Source organism: Sceloporus undulatus, chromosome 1, assembly GCF_019175285.1.
Source record: "Sceloporus undulatus isolate JIND9_A2432 ecotype Alabama chromosome 1, SceUnd_v1.1, whole genome shotgun sequence".
Lineage (NCBI taxonomy): Eukaryota > Metazoa > Chordata > Lepidosauria > Squamata > Phrynosomatidae > Sceloporus > Sceloporus undulatus.
Window position 1 is genome coordinate 294,143,184 of NC_056522.1, and position 13,577 is coordinate 294,156,760.

At 41.1% G+C, this 13,577-nt stretch overlaps 1 pseudogene; it reads right to left on the reverse strand.

Moving 5' to 3' along the window:
* Positions 1-11,920: 11,920 nt before the first annotated feature.
* On the reverse strand, positions 11,921-12,844 carry LOC121917335 (annotated as a pseudogene).
* Between the last annotated feature and the right edge of the window lie 733 nt (positions 12,845-13,577).

The following is a 13,577-nucleotide window of genomic DNA, read 5'->3' on the forward strand; positions in this document are numbered from 1 at the left end:
ACTTCAACAAACAGACCCAGTAACATCCATCCACACTTTGGGTGCAGTAGGACTTTGCTAGAGCTTTAGGAGGCATTTCTAAAAAGTGGGGCTTACAAGGAGTGAAAAGGAAACTAAGAGGAAATGAGAGCCATCCTCATGTTATGCTCTGTGTTGAGAATTGGCTAGGCAGCCTGAGGCAGTCAAATCCTCCTTCCACTGTACATGAGGACAGCAAGCTAGTTTGGGGAATGAAAGCAAGTCAAGTGACACATCCTCCAGCATGTCTCCACCACATACTGCCAGCCCCAGCAAGCACTGCCTGAGGATGCCACCTTATCCTTCCTCATGGTTGGGAGAGCCCTAGGGGCTTGGACTGTGGCTTTTTTTTTTATTCTGCCCACTTTGCTTGAGCTACACGTTTCATTTCCACTTCCTGCCCTCCCCTACACACACTTCTGTACAGTCCCAAACATGAAAAACAGTTTTAGAAAAACCTGCCATAACATTTGTGACTGATTTGATTTTTAAAAAAACTTTCTAGAATAAATGGAAATGAAAGTGGCTAACTGGGTACAACAGTGGTACAAGATGACTCCTCTCTCACAAAAAAACACACACACATTTTTAGGCATGAAAAATAAAATAGTTGTTTCACCACATTTGAACATAAGGGAATATTGGGTTTGAATATGTAGAATGGTGAGTTTTATCACTTCTGAAATTAAGCAGGGAATATTTTTAAGGCTCCATTGCTTTCTTTAGTTGTACACAAGTTTTAGGAATATGTGTGCAGTGCTTGGGAGGGGGGGGGATACTATGTTAACAGGTACCACCCCAACAGATTTCTCCTGTCTACCTCAATCTTGATCTGAAAGGACCACCTGTAGGGTAAAATGTCAGCTTGGTATCCATGGTCCATTCATTTCTTGGCCACTCTGATGAGCCCGCCAATTAGTGCCAACTGTGGTGGTAGATTCTGTGATTTGGACACATGTTCATTGGAAAGGAGACTGAGATACCCGATTCATTTCACATAGTGCACAATGAGTTCTTTGCTCTACGCTATACAAGTGAGGATTGTCGAAAGCTTTCTTCACTGTTAGCCTCTGTACGCTTACTGAGTGTAAATAAAAGGGAAATTGGTGTTATTGCAAAGACAAATTAGCACCAGAACTGAGCTGTATTTTTTAAAATGTGCTGCTAATTGTGTCCAATTTATGCTGCAAGTCTCGCTCAAATGCAAAAGCACAAAACCAATGGAAGGTGCCAAGGCAAGCTTGCACTTTTTTTCTTCTTAGCAAATTATCTATCTAGTTTCACACTACAGTAAGTGCCAAAGGGTTGCAATAAGAGCTTTATCTGGGGTAATCAAATTAGCCCTGCATGTTAGTAAATGGACTAATTCACAATGGCTTCACTTTGCCATAGACTACATGGTCTGTCCCAGAAAAGTTTTAAAGATTTCACTTTTCAGTTTTTGATGTGGTTCACTCCAAATCTTTCTCTAGATTTTAATATACACAAGGCTGATGAAATGGAAGAAATAGAGGCAAGATTGTAATTGGATTCCATTTCCACAGAAGCATGGATTAAGCTTTGCAGATGTGTCTAAATCTTTTAAGCCAAACCTCAGTCCAACAGCCAGGAAGTTATAAAAATTGAAGGAGTGGGTTTATCGTCATTTTACTCAGTAGGTTTGTTCCTGACATTTCTTTCTTAGATTTCAGCCATTACTGCACCTATAAAATAATTGATTTACTCCTAACTCATTTGAAATCACCATAGGTTGTGTATGTGTGAATGTTTGTGTTTGTGAATACATACATATATGTATGTATTTGGATTACATCTATTGTAATAATGTGGATAGTGTGGAAAGTCATAGTAGGTTAACAGGTAACAAAACTATTCCAGAATAAAATCCTCTTCCTCAAATAGTTGAGGGTTCTATATCGTCTGTGAAACATTAATGTGAATGCTATTCACTATACAAGGGCTAAGATATTTTGCTATTTGAGACAGAATGGAGATCCCTACTCAGTCAAGGAATATAACACACAAGACAAACAAATTATTTGAATACATGAAGCAGTAAATCCCATAAGCACCAATCCTCAATAACAAAAGATAATTTGCCACATTTTTATGACACCTCTGATGTGCTACCCAAAATGTCAAAGCCACTCTACCTAATGGCAGGGCTGGATCTGTAGCATGCATTGCCTAAATATTATTGTTACTTATGCTCAGAACAGACCCACTGAATCAGTGGGGTTTACCTACATATTGATTTAACATCCAGCAATTGATTCAATGGATTTAGTTGGGACTATCCAACAGGATTCCAAACATTACGGCCCATATCACACAGAGGCTTACCATCAGTAAAACGTTCCTGAAGCATTCCTGAAGCATGAAGGTGTGGTAGCTGGCTGCACTTCTAAATAATTGGGACGTCTTGCTTTTCTCCCATTCTCAAACCATTTACAGAGCAGCCATTTCGTTAATAACAGAAGTTCCCAAAATGGCTGCCCCATGAATAAGGGAGAGAAGCACGACGGCTCAATGACAATTTAGAATCAAAAGAGGCTATCACTCCTTCACGCTTCAGGAACTCTTCAGGGATGTTTCACTGGTATTTTAGCCACGGTAAGCACTTCCATATGATAATCTCCTATGTGTGTAGTGGCAACATGGTTGCTAAACTGATTGTCTATAACTGCCATGACAAATTCATATCTAAGTCAGCCGTTCTGGACTTGCAGCTCTGAAATGGAGCACATCAGTATCTCTATGCTTCCCATTTATCCACATCAGAGACTGAGGGTGCCACTGTGACAAAACAGCCAATTTAAAGGACAATATATTTCCTTACTATCATTGGTGCCACACGGAAAAAAGGAGTAGTGTGTACCAGCATGCATAGATATGTAAAAATCTACTTTTTAATCAAAGAAGATAACTAACATTGTGATGTTCTACCATTTCAAAAATAGTTTTCTTCTTTATCATCTATGTCTCTTTGTGCTTCTTTTCTCCATTGTATTGAAGATTTTTTTCTTTCTTTCATCATGCAGTTGAAGAAATCACAAGCCCTCGCTCTGTGTTAATGGACTACCAGTACAATTCTACACATCCTATGTAGAAGATATTTTCCTGAATTCAGAAAAGATAGCTTCACCTAAGTACTGGACTGCAACCTAAAACTCCTGATGTGTTACAGTAACTCTCTTAATGCATTACGTACACAAAGGAATAACATGGCAGAATTTGGAAAGTTATTTTTAAAGAAACTGAAAATTAATGAGACACTGGTTTGATCCATACCTAATCAGTGGTAGAATGAATCCCTGGGACTGTTATGGATGGAGTAAACAAGTCATTATGGTCAATCTTCTTAAAAGTAACTCAAGCTTTGCAGTATGGTTATGAATGCCCCTACTTTCTGCAGTTACAGTTTGACAAATGAGGGGTCAAGAAGAACTACATGTCCTCATCAGAAGGAAACACAGGCCCATTCTGGACAGGCGTAAAGTACGTATCCAGTACATACTAGGGTTAGGAAGGGGCTTCACTTCCTGATGCCCCTAACCCTAGTACGTACTGGATACGTACAAAATGGCAGCACCCGTTCCACATGGGCGCTGCCATCTTGATGTAGCGGACGCGTAGCGTCAGCAAGTCATGCCCTGGATGTGACACCGTGAATGCGCGACTAGCGCCTCACAGCATCACATTCGGGGCGCAAAACGAAGTGCAATTTTTGGGCTTCTTTTTGCTCTGCGATGGAGCCACGTGGTAGGGAAGCTGCAGCTCCCTCGCGGAGCAACCGGCGGCGCCCACAGACTGCCACTTTTAGGTAGTCTGTAACGTGTCACAGATAGCAAAAGGATTATGGAGCTGCACATTTAACTCTACCACTTGTGAAAACGTATGACTCTTCTTGGCCTCTCAGCAATGAATTAGAATCATAGAATCATAGAATTGTAGAGTTGGAAGAGACTGCAAGAGCCATCCAGTCCAACCCCCTGCCATGCAGGAAATCCAAATCAAAGCATCCCTGACAGACGACCGTCCGGCCTCTGTTTAAAGACCTCTAAGGAAGGATACTCCCCCACACTCTGAGGGAATTTGTTCCACTGTCGAACAGCTCTTACTGTCAGGAAGTTCCTTCTACTGTTGAGGTGGAATCTCTTTTCCTGCAGTTTGCATCCATTGTTCTACATTCTAGTCTCTGAAGCAGCAGAAAACAAGCTTGCTCCCTCCTCAATATGACATCCCTTCAAATATTTAAACAGGGATATCATATCACCTCTTAACCTTCTCTTCTCCAGGCTAACCATCCCCAGCTCCCTAAGTCGTTCCTCATAGGGCATGGTTTCCAGACCCTTCACCATTTTAGTCGCCCTCCTTTGGACACGCTCCAGTTTCTCAATGTCCTTTTTGAATTGTGGTGCCCAGAACTGGACACAGTATTCCAGGTGGGGCCTGACCAGAGCAGAATAGAGTGGCACTATTACTTCCCTTGATCTAGACACTATACTTCTATTGATGCAGCCTAAAATCGCATTGGCCTTATTAGCTGCCGCATTGCACTGTTGACTCATGTTCAACTTGTGGTCTACTTGGACTCCTAGATCCCCTTCACACGTAGTTTCATTCAGCCAGGTGTCCCCCATCCTATATCTGTTCATTTCATTTTTCTGCCCTAAGTGCAGTACCTTACATTTCTCCGTGTTGAATTTCATTTTGTTAGCTTTGGCCCAGTTTTCTAGTCTGTTCAGGTCCTTTTGAATCTTGATCCTGTCCTCTCAGGTATTAGCTACTCCTCCTAATTTGGTGTCATCTGCAAATTTGATAAGTATGCCCCCAATTTTGTCCTCCAAATTGACTTACCAGAGAGATATTTTTAATCAGTCAAATAATTAAGTGTTTTTTTTATTATTAAAAAGAACAACTCAATCTAACAGATGAGTAATGGTCATATTCCTTCTCATTTTGTTTTTACAAGGCCAAAGGCTCTTCTTCCTGTTCATCCATTCACTAGCATGAGGCAAAGGGAAATAGTAGTAATGAAGAAACAAGATTCCCCTCCCCCTTTCACAGCAAGGTTCCTGATCAAGCTGTTATATTTAAACCTCTTTCAACCTCTGATTGCTGTCCATGCTGCCTTGGGTATTCTGGGAATTTTTGTCAAAAATGGAAGTAGTCCAAGCTGTTCAAAATTCAAATGCATTCCAAAGGAAGAGCCATTTGTGTCAAACATGTGCACTGCACAGTTCCGTCAACCACATGCTTGACATAATTGAATAGACCCTATTTGTCTATTGAACTGGATCAGAATAAAAGCTGTGGGTATATTTTGTGAGTATGTTTTATCCCCCAGAACATCCTCTTCAGTCCTCTGAATATCCTCTGATATGAAGTCTCCTCCCTGCAATTTTTGCTGCATGAGCCAAAAAGATTGCCCATTCTTCTGAACAATGCTTTGATGCTAAATATATAAAAATGTTTGATAGCTCTCCAAGGAAGGAAGGTAAAAATAGTAATTTCCAGCTTTGCTTTAACCTTCTTAGCTGCACTGATAGGACAATCAAACAGCACCACCAACACAAGTTAGATTATTCCTTTCAGAGCAGACCTCTGCTCCTTTTGGGGAAACTTCAATGACTACAAAAGATTGCAGACAGGCCAATAGGTTGGTGCTCCTCCTGAAGAAATGAAGAGCTCTCTTGGTGCCTATAGAATGGTTTTGCAAATTAGTTAAGGGCAAAGATATGTCGTCCAATATTTCACAGTTGAAAACTGAGATGCATGTCACCAAGCAACATCAGAGTGTGATCAAGATGACAAAATTTTTGGAGGAGGAGGAAGAGACAAGATATGCGAGGATGTAGAAGGTTGCTTTTGCTTGAGTCTACAGGGAAGGCAAAAACCCACCCCATCTCCCCTCTATCCATGCTGAATTAACAGTACAAACTACTTTTGCACTTTGAACTGAGTCTGTAGCAATTGAAATAACATGACAACAAAGGGGGAAAGTGAAGGAGGAAAGAGAAACTGGGTTATTTTAAAAGCTGCTGAAAAATTGGGATGACAAATGATTCATTGGGACTGTCCCTGCCCAATTAGAACTGTAGGGGATCTTGCCTATGCACTTCCATGAAGTTCTATGAGCAAGAGAATCTCTGTGCACAACTCTTTGTCTATAACATAGAAATAATTAAATAAAAAGGAATATACTGCACGTATCATCAACATTAAAATTAAACTATAGATTGCAATAGTGTGAATTGTTTTCAATTTTCTGTGCCCACCAACATTAAATGGGAAATGGCCAGGGAACAAAAAGAATCCCCAAATATCCATCTGAAAAATATATTCATATGGCTTAAATCCGATTGACTTATTCAGTCGTTGGAACATCTATAAGTGTTGTTTCACCAAGATTTAATTGACTCAGTGGATCTTCTCTAGTCAGGACTAACAACTGGATGTAGTTCTATGAGGTGACATGATAACCCTATTTAGATATTTGAAGGGATATCGCATTGTGGATGGAGCAAACTTATTTCCTGTTACTCCAGAGATAAGACACAGAGAAAAGGATTCAAGCTACAGGAAAAGAGATTCCATACTAATATTAGGAAGAACTTCCTGACAATAAGAGCTGTTCAACAGAAGAATATTTTAGCTCAAAGAGTGGTAGAATCTCCTTCTTTGAAGGTTTTTAAACAGGATGGATGTTCATCTGTCAGGAGTATTTGTGTCTTCCTACATAGCAAAGCGCTGGACTGGATGGCTCTTGTAGTCTCTTCCAACTCTATGATTCTAATGGTGTGAGATTAGGTTTTTTGAAACTTCTTCCCTTAGCCCTCTGCCCCGGTACATTATATGTTGCCCTTCCTGTGTAGCTTACTTTGTAAACCTTGTATCTATACCCTACATATGATTCTTTTACTGTTTGGGTGGGTTGTTCTTTTAATTTGGTACACAGATTTATATGCATGCATGCGTGTGTGTCCATGCATACCTTAAACTGAAATCATTTACACTTGGACAGAAATCACATGTCCCTCCCAATGCTGTTCGACTGCATTTCTTCATCATTGGCTGTGCTAGCTAGGGCTAATGCTATGCAAACTAATGGCTCCAAGTGTGGCTCTGAGCTTCCAAATGTGGACCTCATTCCCACCCAAAGCATATAAATGGCAACTCATACTTCCAGAAGCTTCCAGTGGAAATGATTAGTCATTTAATGGTTCCTTCCCCATATTTGCTTTAGGCCTGAAATAGCTCCCCCCCCCCCAAAAAAAAATCATTTTAAGTCACATACAATTTTGACAGAGACAATACTTGTCAGCCAAGGGAAGATGTATATGAAAATGGCGTAGATGTGAGCCTTAAACCCTTAGTAACTGGCTAAGCTTATATGGAGGACTGTAGCTTTTGGTTACCTTTCCTGTTCTTTATGAGGGCTATCTCTCTTCCATTGTTTTCTTTCCCAGTAAGGTGAAAGCAGGACACTCACATTGCTGGATGTGTATGCGAGGAAGGGCAACAATATGAAAATTTATGTTGGTGACTAGAATTCTTCTCAAATTGTGAATTTTCTGACAGAGCTACCAGATATGTACAGTGGGTCCCTTGGTATCCACTAGGGGTTGGTTCCAGGACCTCTGATGGATATAAAAAATCAGTAGATACTCAAGTCCATTAAATACAATGTCATAGTGCAATGATGTCCTTTATTAAAAATAGCAAAATCAAGGTTTGCTTTGTGGAATTTATATTATTTTGAAATATTTTCAATCTGTGGATGGTTGAATCTATGGATAAAGAATCTGTGGATATGGAGGGCTACCTTTAAACTGCTTCCTTTCATTTCTGAACATCATTAGCACATACCCAAATTAACTCATTTATGCTTGCAAAAGAAATAAGATATTATTTATATAAAACCTTACAGTGATTTTCTCTGCAAGGAAAAGGATGTCACATCAAACAAACATAAACAAAAAAAAAACCCTTCTAATTTCTGAACATCAATGATACACTGTATCATACACAAATTTCTAAATTAAAAAAACAAACAGGTCAATGAGTGACTAAACTACTGTGTTCCCTCATTTCTTCATGAAATCCATCCACTTAATACATCTGTGTGCATCAAGGGCAAGACTATAAATCACTATCAGGCTAGAATGAGCCAAAAGGTAAGCTTATATAAGATGTATTATATGTGCCAGCTCCACCTGGTGCTATGCACAAGTTCAAAGCATAGCAGAACCCTGAATTTAATTTAATCATATGATCCAGGTATGATCCAGAAGCAGCATGATGTAGTTGTCTGAGCATTCAAACAGGGACTCCAGAAATTCAGGGTTTGAATCTCCATTCAGCCATGGAAACCCACTGGTTGACCTTGTGCAAATCAGATACTCAGTCTTAGACAAAGGTATTGGCAAACATCTTCTGACTATATCTTGCCAAACAAACTCCAGGAGAGGGTTGCCATAAGTCAGAGTTGACCTGAAGCCACTTGACAACTGTTATGGTGGCAGCTGTTGGAATGTGAATAGCCAGATGTTTGCCACTCTGGTAGGGGGATTCTAGAAGCTGTAGCCCAAAAAGTAACTTCCCCAAACTCTGCAAATGACCAGTGCATTAAAATCACACTTTCCTTATAACTTGTGTGCCTTTTCATCTTCAAGAGAGAGAGAGGGAGAGGGAGGGAGAGAGAGAGAGAGAGAGAGAGAGAGAGAGAGAGAGAGAGAGAGACTCTCAGCCCTACTTCACTCACAGTACTCATGCAAGCGTGTGCATTGTTTATGTCAGGAGTTACTTTTCTTATCCTTTTATTTCCACTTAAAGCGATGTAGGTGTGTTTGATAATTATGAGAGCCTCCAGTTCTCATACCAAACTACACCCACACAAGTCAATTCCAGTTCCAATGTCTAAAGGTCATTTGGATGGCAAAAGTAACAGGAAAGAGCTATAATGCTCTCTTTAAAAATAATTACACTGTAAGCTTTGATTTATGAAAAAGAATATTGGGTGTGGCACACTGCCTCTTTCTAGAGGAGGTATAATAGCAATAGCAAATACATTTCTATACTGCTTATCAGTGCAGTTAAGCACTCCCTAAGTGGTTTACAATGTGTAAGCCAATTGCTCCCAGCAAGCTGGGTACTCATTTTAGCAACCTTGGAAAGATGCCAGGCTGAGTTGTCCCTGAGCCCCTATCTGGTATTGAACTCACAACCCTGGGATTTGCAAGTGAGTTGCTACAGTACAGTCTTTTAACCATTGTACCACCAGGGCTCCTATAACTACATCCAATCTCTATGGACTGCCACTAGCAAACTTAATTTATACAATGCTCCTGGATGATAGCCACAGAAGTATCCTATTTTCAACAAACTGAGTTAATTCCAGCCTGGGAGGGTGTGAGAAAACTCCATCAGGCCTAGCCTGAAAAAAGAAGAGCCCTCCTCCCTCCATGGCATCTGACTTCTTCAGGCCTGGGAGGGAGTGAAAAGGCAGGCCCAAGTCCATCAGGGCTAGCCAGAGCAAGAAGAAGTGCCCTCCCACCAGTCCATCTGCCATGGTCCAGCCCTCAGAGAGAGAGAAGAACCACTGGACTTGATCCTCTTCCCCACCACCATTCCCTTCTCCTTTTGTGTCATGTCTTTTTAGATTGTAAGCCTGAGGGCAGGGAACTGACTAATTAAAAATAGTAACAATTGTAAGGCACTCTGAGAGTCTGTAGGGCTGAAGGGTGGGGTATAAATAAATAAATAAATAAATAAATAAATCATTCTAGAGGATAGGTATTTCAGACTCAGTCTTGATTGGGGATTGCTTTGTCATTACAGGAAGCAATTATCCAATTTTCTTGCCATGGTGCTGGTAGTAGGGAAACAGATAGTATGCAACACACACTCAGACACAGTATAAAGGAACCATAACAGCAGGGAAACTGTATTTTTTAAAAAACACATTTTAACATTTAAAAAAACCAGTGTTCACATATTGAATTATGATCTTTAAAAAATTCTATGGTTATTTACATTTCGTTTCATTGATGAAACTGTTATAAACTATATAATTATGTAATTCACTTGCCTTCCATGTTGTTCGCAACAGCAGAAAGAATTATTTATGTGGTGGGAGGACTCTTCATTCAAGTTCCTCTGAATACAGAAAACAATAAGCACATCCCTTCAAGAAAACTGGTGCTGCTCAGTGACTAAGAGCCAAAAGGACATGTGACATGAAAATAGAAGTCCAAGATTGGAAATTCTGGTGTATTTTTGTTTTCCTAAAAGCTGTAGAAAGCTCTCACTTTGAATCAGGGCTACAAGGTGAGAGAAAGAATTAGGATGTATAGTTCCCTCCCTGACTTCAATCCCCTGTTGTAAAATGCTCCCCCAAAGGCTGTTGTTCAATATGGAGGAGAAAAATTATGAGAACTCATATTTTGACACATTCTCTCCCACTTCTGTGGAAGGGTGGTATTTTCCTTGAGAAGAAAAGTTCAGCTCTCCTTTTGCCATGAATTCACCTTCCATAAAGAATACAGAGATATACTCTCTTGGATGAGCTGTGAACCTGAAAGACCCTGGTCTCAATCTTTCCTTCAACACGAGCTCATTAGACTCCTGAACAGGTGTTATCTGCTTCCATGTACAAAACAATTTTGTTGGGTACATATATAAACCTGGTGCGCCCCTCCTTAAATTCCACATATTAAGGCATCTGGTCTGAGTAGGGGTCAAAGGTTTACATAGCCTCTGTGTGCAACTGTAACTGCATTCAGTTGAATACATGGAGGTCCTGATCAGCTGAATTCCTTGTCATGGGAACATGTTAACTGTATTCAGCTTGAAGATCTGGAATGCTGTTTTGGCATTGACAAAGGAAGGGGCAGGCTTACTAGCCCTCCACGTCCTCTATACCAGTTATGGGGGATTGTGGGACTTTAGGGGCCACATTAACCCCTCCCTCCCAAAGACCACGAAGGGCTGCACTCCGTACTATAACCCTCATAAAAACCAGTTTTCCCCAAAGCTCCTCCCCATGCATCCTAGATGTCATGGGGAACATTTTAGCCATACTTTTGGGACTCCTGGGCCATTTTTGGCAAGGAAAGGCCATTTTACATGAAGAAGTGATTGAAAATCACTACTTCTTTGCTTCCTGATATTAAAAAAAAGGCCTTTCTTGGGTCTAAAATGGCCCAGAGAGGCAAGAGAATTGCGAAAAAGTCCCTAAATACCCTCTAGAGATTTTAGGTGTATTTTAATATGAGATTTTTTGGGGGGGAAATGATTTTTTTTAAAACATGCAGGACCCTAGCATGCTCAAAACTGGGCCTGGTGGCCACATGAAACCCACAGGCTATACATTTACCCCTTCTGCTCTACACAGCTATGCTGTTCACCACTGGTGAGGGAACTGCAAGGTGGGGGCTATTTATATTTCTACCAATCACTTGGGAGAATGCAATGGCATAGGATTGCCAGAGTGAAAATGGGTCCTATACCTTTAATGCTGTGTAGAAATGGAATTTAAGCAGATGTCACTTCTTACACAGCCAGGAAACAAGTAACACCTGCTGCAATTCCCTCTTCTATACAACCATTAAAGATATAGGAGCTGCCTCAAATTTTCACCTGGGACCCTACTCATACACACTAGATCCTGGAAGTCACCTTTGGTCACTGAAACAATACTTCTTTGCTGTTTTGGAGGCCTTTCCGGGAACAGTATTTAGGGAGCAAAACAGTCAACTGGATTAGATTTCAGTGTAAAAACATTTGTTTTCAGCTAATTCTTTCCTTAATATTTGGGATGGTTGGGTGGGCAAGAATCCAAAGGTGGATGTCATTATGAGACCTCTTGAATTTATTTATTTATTTATTTTCTTGGTGGTTTTGTTACTTTATTGAAAGAAAGTAGTTGCTCTTAAGTAGTTGCCACATCAGCTGCCTGAGTACTCTACACAGACGCTCTGATGGCATGAGTCTTCGCCAGATGATTAGTAAACTCCGGATAGGGAGATTTGGTAAAAATAGTCTCCTTCCAGAGGTCAGGGGTCAAGTAACTGTAGGTCTTGGAAATAGCATCAAAGGTGGCCTTTGCAAAGTTGTCCAAGGTGCACCCCTTGGCTGAGGTGTAACAGTCATCGATGCCAGCCATCATCAACAGTTTCTTGGGAACTGGGGCAGATACAATCCCAGTGCCACGGGGTGCGGGGATGAGGCGCACCAAGACAGAGCCACACCGTCCGGTTACCTTGCAAGGTACAGTGTGGGGCTTGCCAATCTTGTTGCCCCAGTAGCCTCACCTGACTGGCACGATGGAGAGTTTTGCCAAGATGATGGCCCCATGAATTGCAGTGGCCACTTCTCTGGAGTATTTGATGCCAAGGCCTACATGGCCATTGTAATCGCCAATGGCAACAAAAGCCTTGAACTGGGTGCCCTGACCAGCACGGGTTTTGTTTCTGAACAGGCATGATCTTCAGAACCTCATCTTTCAGAGAGGAGCCCAGGAAAAAGTCAGTGATTTCAGACTCCTTGATCAGAAGGGAGAAAAGGTAGATCTCTTCCAGGGACTTGATCTTCATGTCCTTGACCAGGAATCCAAGCTTGGTAACTGGAATCCATTCTTTGTCCTTAGCCTTGTCTCCTTGGGCCTCGCAGCCTCGGCTGTGTCTTCTGCCACGGCCCATTCCATGCCCTCAGCCTCTGCTGCCAAAGCCTCTGCGGTAGCCACCCCAGGCAGCTCCTCCTCCTCCGCCACCGCCTCCTTCTCCTCCTGCCCCTCCTGCAGCACCGGCGTTGTCCACCATTTGGTGTTTTTGAGTAGAAGAACTTTAAATTAAGTTGTTTTGATATTACATTCTGTTTAGTTGTGTTTTAATATTATACTTAATGGGATATTTAGTTGCATCTCTTGCTTTGATCATGTTGTGAGCCACCTTCAGATCCAGTCCTAGGAGAAAGGTTGGAAATTAATGAAAATATGAATGGAAAGGAGAAATTAAAATATAATATTCCTGTTTATTGAGACCCAAGTCCCACTGAGGTTTATTTCCTGATAAGCATGTTTGTGATTGATGACTTAATGCCCCATCAATCAGGTATGACCTGAACTGGCACCATCTGCTCTTCAGTCACTTCTTTTTAACAGGACTCTGCTATAGGCTTAATGGGAACTAAAAATGCTTTTCAAGGATGGAATATCCATATCTATTCCCAACCAGCCTAGAAACAAGGGGTGGTCAATCAACTGGTGATACAGCTGCTTGCCTTCAGAATGAGGCCATTGTCAAGATTCATAGGGTTGCCATTTGCAGTTCAGTTTATGAATTGAAACACATGGTTATGTAAAGAATTCTCACTGGGCACATATTTTTACTTTATTACAATGCAACATGCAGATTGAACAATCAAGCGTAACATTCAGCTCCCAGGCCTTGCTGGCAAATCATAAATGTGTCCGGCATGGCCAAATCACAATCTAGGCGTGTATGAAAGTCTAGCAAGATTCCATTAAAGACCAGTAAGACTCATCCAGCAATTAA